The following is a 12,551-nucleotide window of genomic DNA, read 5'->3' as shown; positions in this document are numbered from 1 at the left end:
TCTCTTAGGTAGGACTTTGAAATGTGTGAATGATTTGGGGGAAGAACACCCAATGTCTGTCTTTTAATTTGTTTATTCAAACTTTTGATAGTTATGGTGATTATAGGGATCGATAACCACCATTTTGGGAACTGTTTGGAATTCATTGCATTCGCTGCTGGTTTCTCCCCCTTCCGTCTCTGTCTTTCTGGTTTTGATCGACTATTTTATAGAATTTCATTCAATTTCTTCTTCGAGCATATACTTTCTGCTTCTTTGAAAGCCTATTTGATGGTGTCCCTAGAATTTACAACATACATTTTTAAGTAATCGAAGTCCATCGCTTCTCGGCCTTTTGGCTAAGATCAAGTGTAAGTAATCGAAGTCCACTTTGAAATAATATTACAAGGCTTCATCTATACTGTATGTGTATTATAATAGCATATTCTCATTCCTCCCTCTGACATTTTGCATTTCATTTATTGGTCAGCTACACAGATCAAGACACATTGTCACCAGTTTTGTTTCACATAGGAATTTTCTGTTAAATCAATTAAAATCTATAAACAATAAGGGGTTTTATTTTGCCTGCATTTGTGCCCTCTCTTATGTTTTTCTTTATGCACATCCATGTTTATGACCTATTAATATTTTCTCCTACCTGAAGAAACTTCAGCATTTCTTGCTCAGCAGTTCTTCTAGGAATAATCCTTTCAATTTTTGTTCGTTTGACAAAGTCTTTATTCTGCTTTAGTTTTGAAGTATATTTTCACTGAATATAGAATTCTAGATTGGTATATATTTTTTTCCTTCAACACTAAAAATTTCACTCCACTCCTTGCTTACTTGGTTACTAAAGAGAAATCCACCGCAATTGTTTTTCTTGTGTCTCTATAAGGGGAATTTTGTTTTCTCTCTCTCTCTAATTTCCTTCTCCAGTTTCTCTTTGTCTTTGGTTTTCTGCAGCTTGAATACGATATACGTATAGACTCTTCTATATTTATACTGCTTGGGGTTCACTGAACTTCCTGCATCTGAGATGTGTTATGTGTCATTAAGTTTGGTAAGTTCTCAGCTGCTATGGCTTTAGGTATGTCTTCTTTATTCTTTCTCCCCTGTGGGTCTTTCAGTTACAAATATGTTCTAAATTTATTTCACCCTGGGAAGTTTTTATTGACTTATTTCCAACTTTACTCGTTCTTTCTTCAGCCATGCTGAGTCTTCTTACGATCTGGCTTGAGGCATTCTTTATTTCTCTTACACCGTTTTGTAGTTTTGTTTCGCTTTTTTAATTTTTAGCATTTCCTTTTGCTTCTGTGGCGTGTTTTCATTTCCCTGCTTACATTATGCATCTGATCTTACGTGTTGCCGGCTCTTATCATTAGAGCCCTTAACTATCGTCATTGTAAATTCCCTGGCTGATACTTTGAACCTCATCTGAGGCATACCCGATTCTCACTTTGGTGACTGCTTTGTCTTTTCCACACTGGTATGTGTGTACGTACACACGTATGTAGGTGTGTGTGTTGATTTATTGGGTCTTTGGCATGTCTTGAACATTTTTTGAAAGCCAGCCATATCGCTCTGGATAAGAGGTACTGAAGTCACGAGGCATTTATGTTAACGCAGCTAGACGTTGGGCTGTGTTCAATGCCTGCCATAGCTCAGTACCAGCGGCTTCAAACTCCAGTGTGTCGGTTGTGCAGACCCTCAAGGCTTTGATTTTTTTCCCACGGACTGCTCCTCAGACAGAGGGTGGGTCCTCAAGCTGTTTCAGCTGGGACTTTTGTTATCAATCTGGAGCCTTGCTGATGGTAGGATATGAGCCAAGAAGTATTCCATAGTCTTCTGATTAAGCCTCAGCCTTTTTGTGAGCCTGTGTCTGAGGACTCCAGCTTTCACACGTGTGTCTATTTCTCTTCCATTGGTATAGTTTCCCCTCCTTAAACTGTCCCTCACCGTAGCGTTCTCAATTTATTTCTGTGAAGCCCTGTCCCCTCTTAACTATGGTTTTTATTTACTAAAATCATCCCTCTTACTTTGTACAAGAAAGCCGGAGGGTGCTGGAGGGGTGAGAAATTGCCTTTCTCTGGCCGAGATAAGATTTCTGAAGTGTGGGCTGGTGAGGTCCTTTACCATGGAGAATAGGTCTTTGTTATGGCAAAGTCTCTGGTTTGACTACGTTGACTCATCCCTTCCTTTCGCAGAGTCAGAAAATAATCTTTCTTGGATCTTTACCGTGAGAAACTGATGAAAGTCTTCAGGTAAAGAAAGCGTCGTGGTCCCCTGTGACTGCAGTTCCAAGATTTTCTCTCCTGGGTGAGTTCATATTCGGCCTCCAGTAATTTGTCAAAATTATCACTTAAGTGTTTCTAGTTCTTGGATATATATATATATATATATATATATATATATATACATATACGTATATATATATATATATATACACACACACATATATATATACGTATATATATACGTATATATATATATATATATATATATATATATATATATATATTATCCAGCGACATGTACGTTATCATTAATAAAGATAATAGTTAATAATGATTATCATATAGGGGCGCCTGGGTGGCTCAGTTGGTTGAGCGTCCGACTCCGGCTCAGGTCATGATCTCACAGCTTGTGAGTTCGAGCCCCATATGGGGCTCGAAGCTGTCAGCTTAGAGCCTGGAGCCTGCTTCGGATTCTGTGCCTCCCTCTCTCTCTGCCCCTCCCCAACTCGTGCTCTGTCTCTCTCTGTCTCTCAAAAATGAATAAATGTTAAAAAAATTTAAAAAATAATAATGATTATCATATACTTGTCAATATGTGACTCATAGTTTATTGTCTATGGCTTCTGCTCCAGGTAAGGTTACCATACCTCTCAACAAAGAATATTGATTATTTTGGAAGGAAATCTTGAGAAATAAGTGACCTGTGAATTGTCCATTGCAACCAAAGTGACGTTGACTAAATTAAACCCCCCTTAAGTGCTGGAATACCCATTATTCATCCTTTTATCACCCAAAGCACTTCATACTGAATCACAAGCGTAATAAGCTTTTAATATATATTTGATCGATTTGCTAATTGAAAGCAGTCATTGAAGATAACAGGATTCCCATTTAAATGGGGCCTGTAGTGGTCATACAGGCAACTTGAATAATATTAATATAATGTTCTTGCGATACCTTACTGCTTATGGAACTCTTTCACAATACTTAGATTGATTTGCTCCTGCAATCTTAGTATGAAGCGGGCAGGTACTATTCGTTTCACTTAATCAATAAACTAGGTTGAAATTTTCACTTGCATCTTACTAAGGTAACATTGAATATTAGTAAATTTTATTAAGAATGGATTGCCCATTTTAACACACCTATTACTTAGGAGAACTTAAGGTAAAAAGATCAAAATTATTTCTGTGAAACTCAACCTTGGACACACCTACACAAATATTCACAATTATGTGTGATTAATCACAAGTAATTTATGTTATCTTAATTTACCTCTATCATTTTACTTCATGATTAACTATTGCCTTATACATATTTGAAAGTGAGAATACATTTAACAAAACAATATTGTCTACTTAAAATTTGATGAGTTCCGAGGCAATCTCTCAGTCATATTTAACGCATATTTTTATGAAAGAAACTCACGCGATACTTACAGAGGATAAACTGAAACATGTGAGAGATCCTTACTCTCCGTCTAGAGGCTTTCAACACTTTAAAGATCAGATTTAGAACAGATTAGCAGGCGTGATTACAGGAAATATTACACAATTCAGGGAATATTCCATATAAACTTCATGGCATTTTACCGAAATTCTAAGATGCTACCCTATTTTCTTTTACATTCTCAATGGTCTTTTTAAAGTAATCTCTAATATTTGCTACATTAAATGGCCAAGGTTTTTAAAAAGACCCAAAACAAAAACACATTCTGCTTTATTTTTTTCTATTCTGTGCAATGTATAAGCATTACTTCAGTGTTCTTTATGTTTGGCAGATTAGTTTAGTTATGGCATCATAGGGTAAGCAGAAATATTAAAAGCTCATTGGTGTCTGTTTGATCCAAGATCAGCACACAACTCCCTTCAGCATGGGAGAAATCCACAGACTTCTCCTACTCCAGGGGCATATTTACATCTTAATCATAAGATAGGATATGTTAATTGTATTTGGATGTTTTTTCCTCAGTTTCTGTAATTAAAATAGCAAATAAGTAATAATAATAATAATAATAATAATAAAGCTGTAATGAAGTCCAAATTCTGCTCATGTATTAAGATGAATAAAAATCTCATGGCATTTGCATTTTGAAAAATGAAATAAAAAGCCAAAAGAGCACAGCCATTCCCAAATTCTTTCATGTTATAAAATTTGGTTTTACACTGATGACCTCAAGCAGTACATTCCATAAACTGGTTTACGATGATTCAGATTTGATATTGAACTTGAAGTACACTCGATCATAAACTCAAGGGCAAAGGTGATACTGACAATCTACACTGCTAGAGCATTCTAGTTACACAAGTGCTTTCTTTTTTATGTGATAGAATGATGTGTCTAAGTTAACTAAATTTTATCTTGGTCAAGCAAGTTTCCTATGTTCCTTTTTAATGTGATGCTCATTGATAAATGGAGGTTATTCCACAGATTATTTTTCTTTCCCACTATTATGATTTTACAAGAACACATCACCCTCCATGTGCATAGGTTTGGGCATATACCCAACAATTCCATCCCAAGAACAGCTTTATCCTTAAAGTGAAAATTTAATTTTGGTAAATATTAGTAAGGCTACACAAGTCATGTGAGAGGCGGAGTGCACATAATGAAATCAAAACAATTTTCAGGGATACGTGGGCTGAGTACATTTTTCCTTACTTGAGATGGTTTAAAGCATTTAAATAAGGAAAGGATAACATTCCTATTTATTAGTTCAATTTATTGATGACAGTGTATTTTGGCCAACTTACATAAAGACACTTTTAAGTCCTTCAACAGAAAGAATTCAATGTAGATGAAGAAGAAAAAGAAGAAGAAGAAGAAGAAGAAGAAGAAGAAGAAGAAGAAGAAGGAGAAGAAGGTGGTGATGATGACAATGGTGATGATTAGTATTTGTCTTTACAGTATACATCATCTATAAAATGTGGAACAGCAGGCATTAGGAAGTGACTGTGCTACCCTTTTGTGAATATTTTGCACTTTGAGTCTCTTTAGCAGAGTTTTGACTTTGACTTCCCAATGAACGGCTGTCATACCCAGTGTCTTGAGAGGGGTTTAGGAGAGAAAGAAGAGAGTACGTTTCTCCTAAACATGACCTGAAATCGTCTCAAAATCCTTCAGACGACTGCTTGAAATCCCACACTTCTGTTATATTATAGTTAACCTTGAAAATGGAAAGATAATCATATTCTAGAGATGACCTAAAAGCCTTTGCCGTGCTGGGGCCCAAGCACGGGCCCTGCAGAGCGTGTGTTTCCCCAGCTGCAGATGGCGGCCTCACTCACACCTCATCAGCATCACGTCTGTTCAACACACGTTTTCACGTGGGGCATTGACACCAGCCTCAGAAAGGAAATAGAAAATCCAAATATTTTTACAGTAAAGACTATATCATTTTGGAAATACAAGTTGCCTAATATGTTATTTCAATAAATGGGATTTTAAAATAAGGATTCTTTATATATATAGGGTAAAATCGTTTATATTATCTCTGAGGAGAAATTTGGGGTGTAACTTAGAAATAAAATTGAAGACTGTGAATAATTCTAAAGTCAGACGAGATTTATTCTACATGTTTTACTATGTAAAAAAAAAAAAAAAAAAAAACGGCTCACAAAATCACTGAAATACGCACATTTCTTTATAGTTGCATGATGTCTAAGATCCCCATTTATAATCTTGGGATGAAATTCTCCTTACAAAATACTTAACAAAAATATTTATTTTTTATTTATATATAGTAATAAAGTAATAGTAAATGTACAAATGCTTTTATAGAGAGGCATAATACATTTATATACTTATTTACAAGTGTAGCTTATTTCTAATGTGTCATAATAATTATATATATTACATATTATATCTGCATATAATGTGAATATAAAAATATGTTTTACTATTGTTATTCCTTAGAATTCTCTTGGGACATTCAAAGAGTAAATGTAATAAATCCACAATACTTAAAACATTTTAGTCAAATTATGGATTTTCACGTTCGATCACAGAGCTACTGTTATAAATGCATCTGGAATAATTAGGAGTTAGAGAAATGGAAAATACTGGATATGGAGAAATATCCTGATTTCTAAAAAGGAAGAAAACAATATTTTAGGAAATAAAGATAATTTTAGGATTTTTTTATAGGCAAAGATCTACGAAGCATATTATTCATACAGCAAAAGCCATTAAGCATAATTCAAGGGAAACTGAAATATTTTTGATATAGTTTGAGTATAGAGCAATTGTGTACCATCTATGACCTTAGATGCATATAGAATTTTACAATTTTCTTTCAGACAAGAGGGACAAAGTGACGAAGTGACTGGAAGTGACGAAGTCAGAAAAAGTTACTGCTGGTTGAAAAGCTAAATAAATAGCATCGGTCATTTGGATAATGAAAAAAAAAAAAAAGGAATGTACAATTGTAAATTAGCAAGTGATATAAAGACAAAGGGCTGTGGTTTATATGTTTTAACAGATATTTGAGAAAGAAATAAGCCATCGTTAATGGGATATAATTTTAGGAAACTGAATGTAAATGCTTGCAGTGAGATTACCATGGTAGGCTGAATAACGGCCCCTCTCCAAAAAATGTACAACTCAAAATCTCTGGAATCTGGATTCACAATACTTTATATGGAAAAGAAACTTTGTGAATATAATAAATTCTTTTGGAAGGGGGGGAGATTATCCTGCATTACCTGGGTGAGTCCAATGTCATCTCAAGAGGGAGGCTGGAAAGTCAGAGTTATAGAAAGAAAGTTTGAGGATAGAAACAGAAGTCAGAAAAAAGAAAAAGCCATGTTACTGGCTTTTAAGCTGAAGAAAAGGGTCACGAGTCAAGAATTGTAAGTGACCTCAGAAGGTGAAAAAAAAAAAAAAAAGCAAGGAGGCAGATTATTTCCTATACCCTCCACAAAGAACGTAGCACAGTGGCCCATTTTAGATTTTGAACTCTGGAATTATAAAAGCATAAATCTGCGTTGCTAAGACACTAAGTTTGTATTAAGTTGTTCACCTGCAATTGGGAAAACAATTTCAAATCAGATAAATGTGTATTAAATGGGGTCAGTATTGAAGCCGTTCATATGAAAAAGTTCCAAAGTAATAAACATTTACTGAATATATTATTCTAAGTATTTGACATCAAGGATACAAAGATAAAACAGGGAGATCCTCTGTCTTCAAGGTTCTGACAACACTTACATGCAGTGTGGTAAGCGTGTTGTGGTTATAGGGTCACAGGAAGGTCTCCAAACCCCAGGTGAGTAGATGGGAAGTGATCAGCTTTGAAGAAGATACTAGGTCCTGGGAAATCCGTAGGCAACAGTATTGAGGGAAGAGATTTTCAGGCTAAGGGAATAGAGAGGGCAAAGTCCCCAAGACACGAAGCATCTCTAAGTATGTAAGGGAAATACAGAGTCTGTCTTTTTTTGTGCCACTACTTTGTGGCCTGAAATTGATGCTGGAGAAGAAGACAGAGGTGTTTGCATGTTACCTGAGTTCTGTTACAGATGATACAGTGACCACGTGATTTTTAAGAGAGAGGAACAAAAATCTGATTTATATGGCAGAGAGAGGGCTCCAGAAGGAGAATGGCTGGGGTTGGAGAAGCCAATGTGAAGTCTAGAGCAGGTGTGTAAGTCAGGAATGAATGATAAAGCCCAACCTTAAAGCCGTGGTGGTGAAAACAAGACAAAGGGACAGCTTTGAGAAATCAGATAAAACTGTGGAAACCATGATCATTTAATTGGATATGAATGAATACCTTATAGGATAACTCTCAATTGTATGGCTCAGGTAACTGGTCAGCAGATCAGAATTGAATTTAGGAATAGTTTAGAAGAGGAATAATGTCATGAATTCAGATTCTGAAAGAAATATGATTAATTGCATTTTGACATACTAAAATTTCAATGTCCACTGGATATCGAAGTGACAATGTTTGATGAGCAAACTTACACACGCATCTGAATCTTTGTGAATGTAGCACAAAAGTCACAGTTGGGGATCTGATGTCACAAAAATAAGAGAGTGGATACAATTGTCTAAGTCAAAATATGTACAGATCAGAACAGAGGGAAAAGGCAATGTAACCAAAGAATCCCAACATCCCTTGTGATGAGATTAAAGGAAACCAGAGAGGTGGAAAATTTCAGAAAAGAGAAATGTAATAAAAATGAAAGGTTTGGGGGAAAAAAAAAGGAAGGGTTTGAGACTCTTGTTATGTAAAGAATAGTGAAAAAAGTGCCAAATAATTTCAGTAAGATAAAATTTGTGATGCTGATGATTTTGCTTGTGATGGTTTCCATGGCTTAGTGTGAGTTCAAGTCCTAAAGCAAGGATCTGGACAGTGGCTCGGAATGGAGGAAATTCTTACAGTGAGTATAGTTGATTTTGTCAAAAATTGTGGCTCAGTAGGAAAGAGATACTGATGGTGAAAAGCAAGATCAAAGGACATTTTCCTTTTTTTCCTTATCAAAGGGAAGACTGAAATAGACTCATGTAAAATAATCAGCAGGAAAAAGAATTTAAAAGTAGGAAGAGAAGAGGGGTGTTTGGGGCAGTTAAGCATCTGACTCTTGATTTCAGCTCAGGTCATGATCTTACAGTTCATGGGTCCGAACTGCTCATGGGGGTCTGCACTGACAGCACAGAGCCTGCTTGGGATTCTATATTTCTCCCTCTCTCTGCCCCTCCTGTACTCTTTGTCTCTCTTTCAAAAAAAAATAAATAAATAAACATTAAAAAGAGTAGGAAGAGAAGAAGTAAATTGCACAGAGGGGAAGTAAACATAGCTGGAAGGATTACTTTTGGCAGGAATGAGACTTCATTACCAGAAAATGAAGAGAGGGAAGAGGGATGGTGTTCTGGATGGGGATGATCAGAAGTGGAGACTGTTCCTCCCTGAGTTCTTCAGTTCTCTCTAGAAAAGGGGGAGGTGGGTCATCTATGTAGATAAGAGTTCTTAGAGAAACATGGGAGTAGTCACTGGGGACAGTGGGGATTTAACCGGGGGAAAGAAGACAGAAAGAGATTCATGTCTTGTGAGGTTGGGGATGAACATGTATTGACTGAGTTGTGAGAAGCAGCAGATCATCTGAAGATTAAAAAGAGAGAAAGCAAATTATAGGATGGGCTCAGGGGAGCAGTTTTGTAGAAGGGGCTTAGCAGCCCTGGGGTGAATGGCACGCGACACGAGAATGTCAAGGAGCAGTGACAAAACCGTCAGGCTTGAGAAGACCAGGTAATCCGAAGCTTCTGAGCGCGACTCTCACGCTAACAGTCCCAGGAGGCCCAGCTTCACAGCATCTGGAAGAGGCTTCTCCTCAGTGGCTGCTTCCTCACCTGGGTTCCTCAAACCGACAAGAAGCGCAAACACATGAGGTGGCTGCCAGAAAAAGGAATCCTATTTAACCTACACCAACAGGGATTCAACCAATGAAAAGGAAAATGCCAGTTGTTTTCTGACTTAGCAAGACCATGTCAGACTGTTGTACTCCTTTCTAGACATTGCGTTTTGAGACGGGATGCTGGTTGATCGGGACATATCCAAACGAGAGTGGCAGTAAGGAGGGGAGGTCTGGAAAGAAAATGCTAGGGCTATTGAGTACAGAAAAGAGAAAAAAAAATACTTTCAGATGTTGAACTGATACCCCATAAGCTTGATTGGACAGTTTTCCCGACAGCTCAAAAGGAAAGATTCAGAACCAATAGGATGGAAATTAGTGAGTCCTAGGGCTGATTTTTATTTAAGAAGCTAAATCTTTGAGTCAATTCTGAAAACGTTCTGCCTCTCTTTTCTACTGTTCACTCTTTTAGGACATGATGCTCTTGGTAAACAATATTAATATCTTAGAAGATCTCTGTCATTCCTAGGAATCTGTAGTAGTTCAGCAAAATCGACCATGGTAACAAGTTGCTTTTTTGTACAATGTTGAAATAACTTAGCATCAAAAGAAAACTATATATGTGTGCATACGCTCAAGTGCGTGCATCCGTATAACGTATTTGATTTCCTGTTTCTCTCTTTGGACAATTAAGATCTCAAGGATAAAAGAGGTATCATTCATAGTAACCTCTCTACTTGTGCTTATCACCGTGTCTTATGTATATAGAATATCCTAAATGATTTTTTTCCCGTTTAATGAGACTGATGCCATTTCTAATACCCACCACAGACAGGTGGGGTATTTAGTGGAGTAAATTCAGTCAAAGAACACATCAGATTTTATTTGGATTGGGGAAGAAAGAAGAAAATCCTAATGGCGTTCAACTTATATAAGAATAAAGCACTTTCCACAAAGATAATTTTAGTGAGCTAGTTGGCCACACGAGGTCACACACATCTGCGTGGAATACATTTGGTGGCCACTCTTAGGTCTAACAGGGTTCACGGTGGGTCCCTGTCTTGTGTCTCCCCAGGCTATACTTTGCTTCTTCATAGTTACTGGAGGACAGAGTTGGACACTGGAAAGAGCATTGCGTTTACAAGGAATGAGATAATCACGGATTCACTTAAAAAGTTATGAGGTCTTTCCTTTCTGCCTGTAATATATTTGAATGTTTTCTTTTAGTTTTATCGAACAGTTTGCTCTGATTTTGCAATATAGATTCCATTTTCCCTTGAGGCCACTAACAGAGAGAAATATTATGAATTCTTTATAGTCCATTTGTCCTTTACTTTTTAGTGCCTTAATGTATTTTTTCTATCAATCGTGGGTTTATCTGTTTTGACAGTTAAACGTTTTCTTGTCATTTTTTTCCCCCAAATTTACTTGAATTATCGATGGCAATTTTCCTTAGAATATTTGCGATTTTCATTTCCTAACATGTATCTAAAAGGGAGACTTTTGAGAAATTTGGTCATCTCTAATCTCTCAAGACAACGTTTTTCTATTTGGATTATGGATGTTAAATGTCACTGTCCTTTACTTGCATGATATATCATGCTTTGCACAATTCATTCTCAAAATGTTCACAGTGTGATTTTCCTTAAGGCTGCTGTTGTAGTTTCCACAGATCTATTTTACACTTCAGGATGCTACATAACCTCTCCTTATCCTTAATTGGTGAAGATGCTTTGGGAACCTTGCTGGTTTCCACTTTATTAGGCAACAAAGTGAACAGAAGGGAAATCTGACCTGTGTCTCCTTCAGGAAAAATGACATTTTTAATACTCGGAGAAATGGATTGTTCTTCTGTATGGACTAAATGTTCCTAGCTGGAACAAAAACACATTTCTGTCAAAATTTTCACATATCCAAATTCCATATGTGCAAAATAAGATAGATTTGCAAAATTAAACAATTCATCTAGAGATTTAATAATATGCAAAAGAGGGTTGTTGAAATGACCACCTGCTCATGGACCACGCTGCCGATTATGTCTTAAACCACAGTTTTTTTATCTCCGTATTTCTGAAAAACTCTATGTTTTTACAGGGTGCAGGATTTATGAAATAGCTTATTTCTCAATGGTTGATACACTTGATTCAGATTAGACTTGACGCATATGAAATAATCTCAACTATGCAATAAACTAACATTTTAAAGTCTGTAGTTTTCAACTCCTGTCTTTATTGAATTTGATACCTACTGGTTCCTATTCCATAGAATAAATACCTTTCCTATGTAGCTGTGGAAAACAAGAGTGGAATTTACAATTCAAATCTGAATACATTTTTCTATTTTAAAGGTAAGTGCTAATCAATCCTGAAACAAATCTCTTTAGAGTTTTCCAAATATCATGCATTAATCTGCTCAAATTATCTTCTTCCTGTCTACCTACGGTAGCTGAGAGCCTACCTGATTATATTAAATTAATTTAAAACTCTGTTCATTTTCTCCATAATTATTTCTATAAACATTTCTTAATCTACATTCATATGATGGGGGGGGATACGATTTTCATATGCTTGATTTCCTGCATTTGATTTGGAAAGAAACAATGAAATTCATTCTTCACTGATTTCTCAAACATGTTGTTCCAGCTGGGATTATTTCAGAAGAGGAATGTTTTCAAGGAAACATCGGGAGGACTGGAGTTATACGCTGTTATTCAAACAGATTCAGTAGTTGTGGGCAGCTGACGCTGAACAGCCAGATGAAAGAAAAATGAAGACAAAACACATACCTCACTGGGTTGTTCTGATAGCTAAATAAGAAAATGAGTATGGAACTCTTATGTACTCAGGAATATAATATTGCACAGCTCCATTACTGCTTTGTAAATTACTTGTACAGATTAAAAGAGATTAATATTGAAATCTTTAGTCAACTTGAAGAATCTTGACTGGCCCAGGAAAGCGAGTGAAACTCATTAAGTATAACG

The sequence above is a fragment of the Panthera pardus genome, unplaced genomic scaffold (genome assembly GCF_024362965.1).
Source record: "Panthera pardus isolate Hobbes unplaced genomic scaffold, ASM2436296v1 HiC_scaffold_1, whole genome shotgun sequence".
Taxonomy (NCBI): domain Eukaryota; kingdom Metazoa; phylum Chordata; class Mammalia; order Carnivora; family Felidae; genus Panthera; species Panthera pardus.
This window is presented reverse-complemented; position numbering follows the sequence as displayed.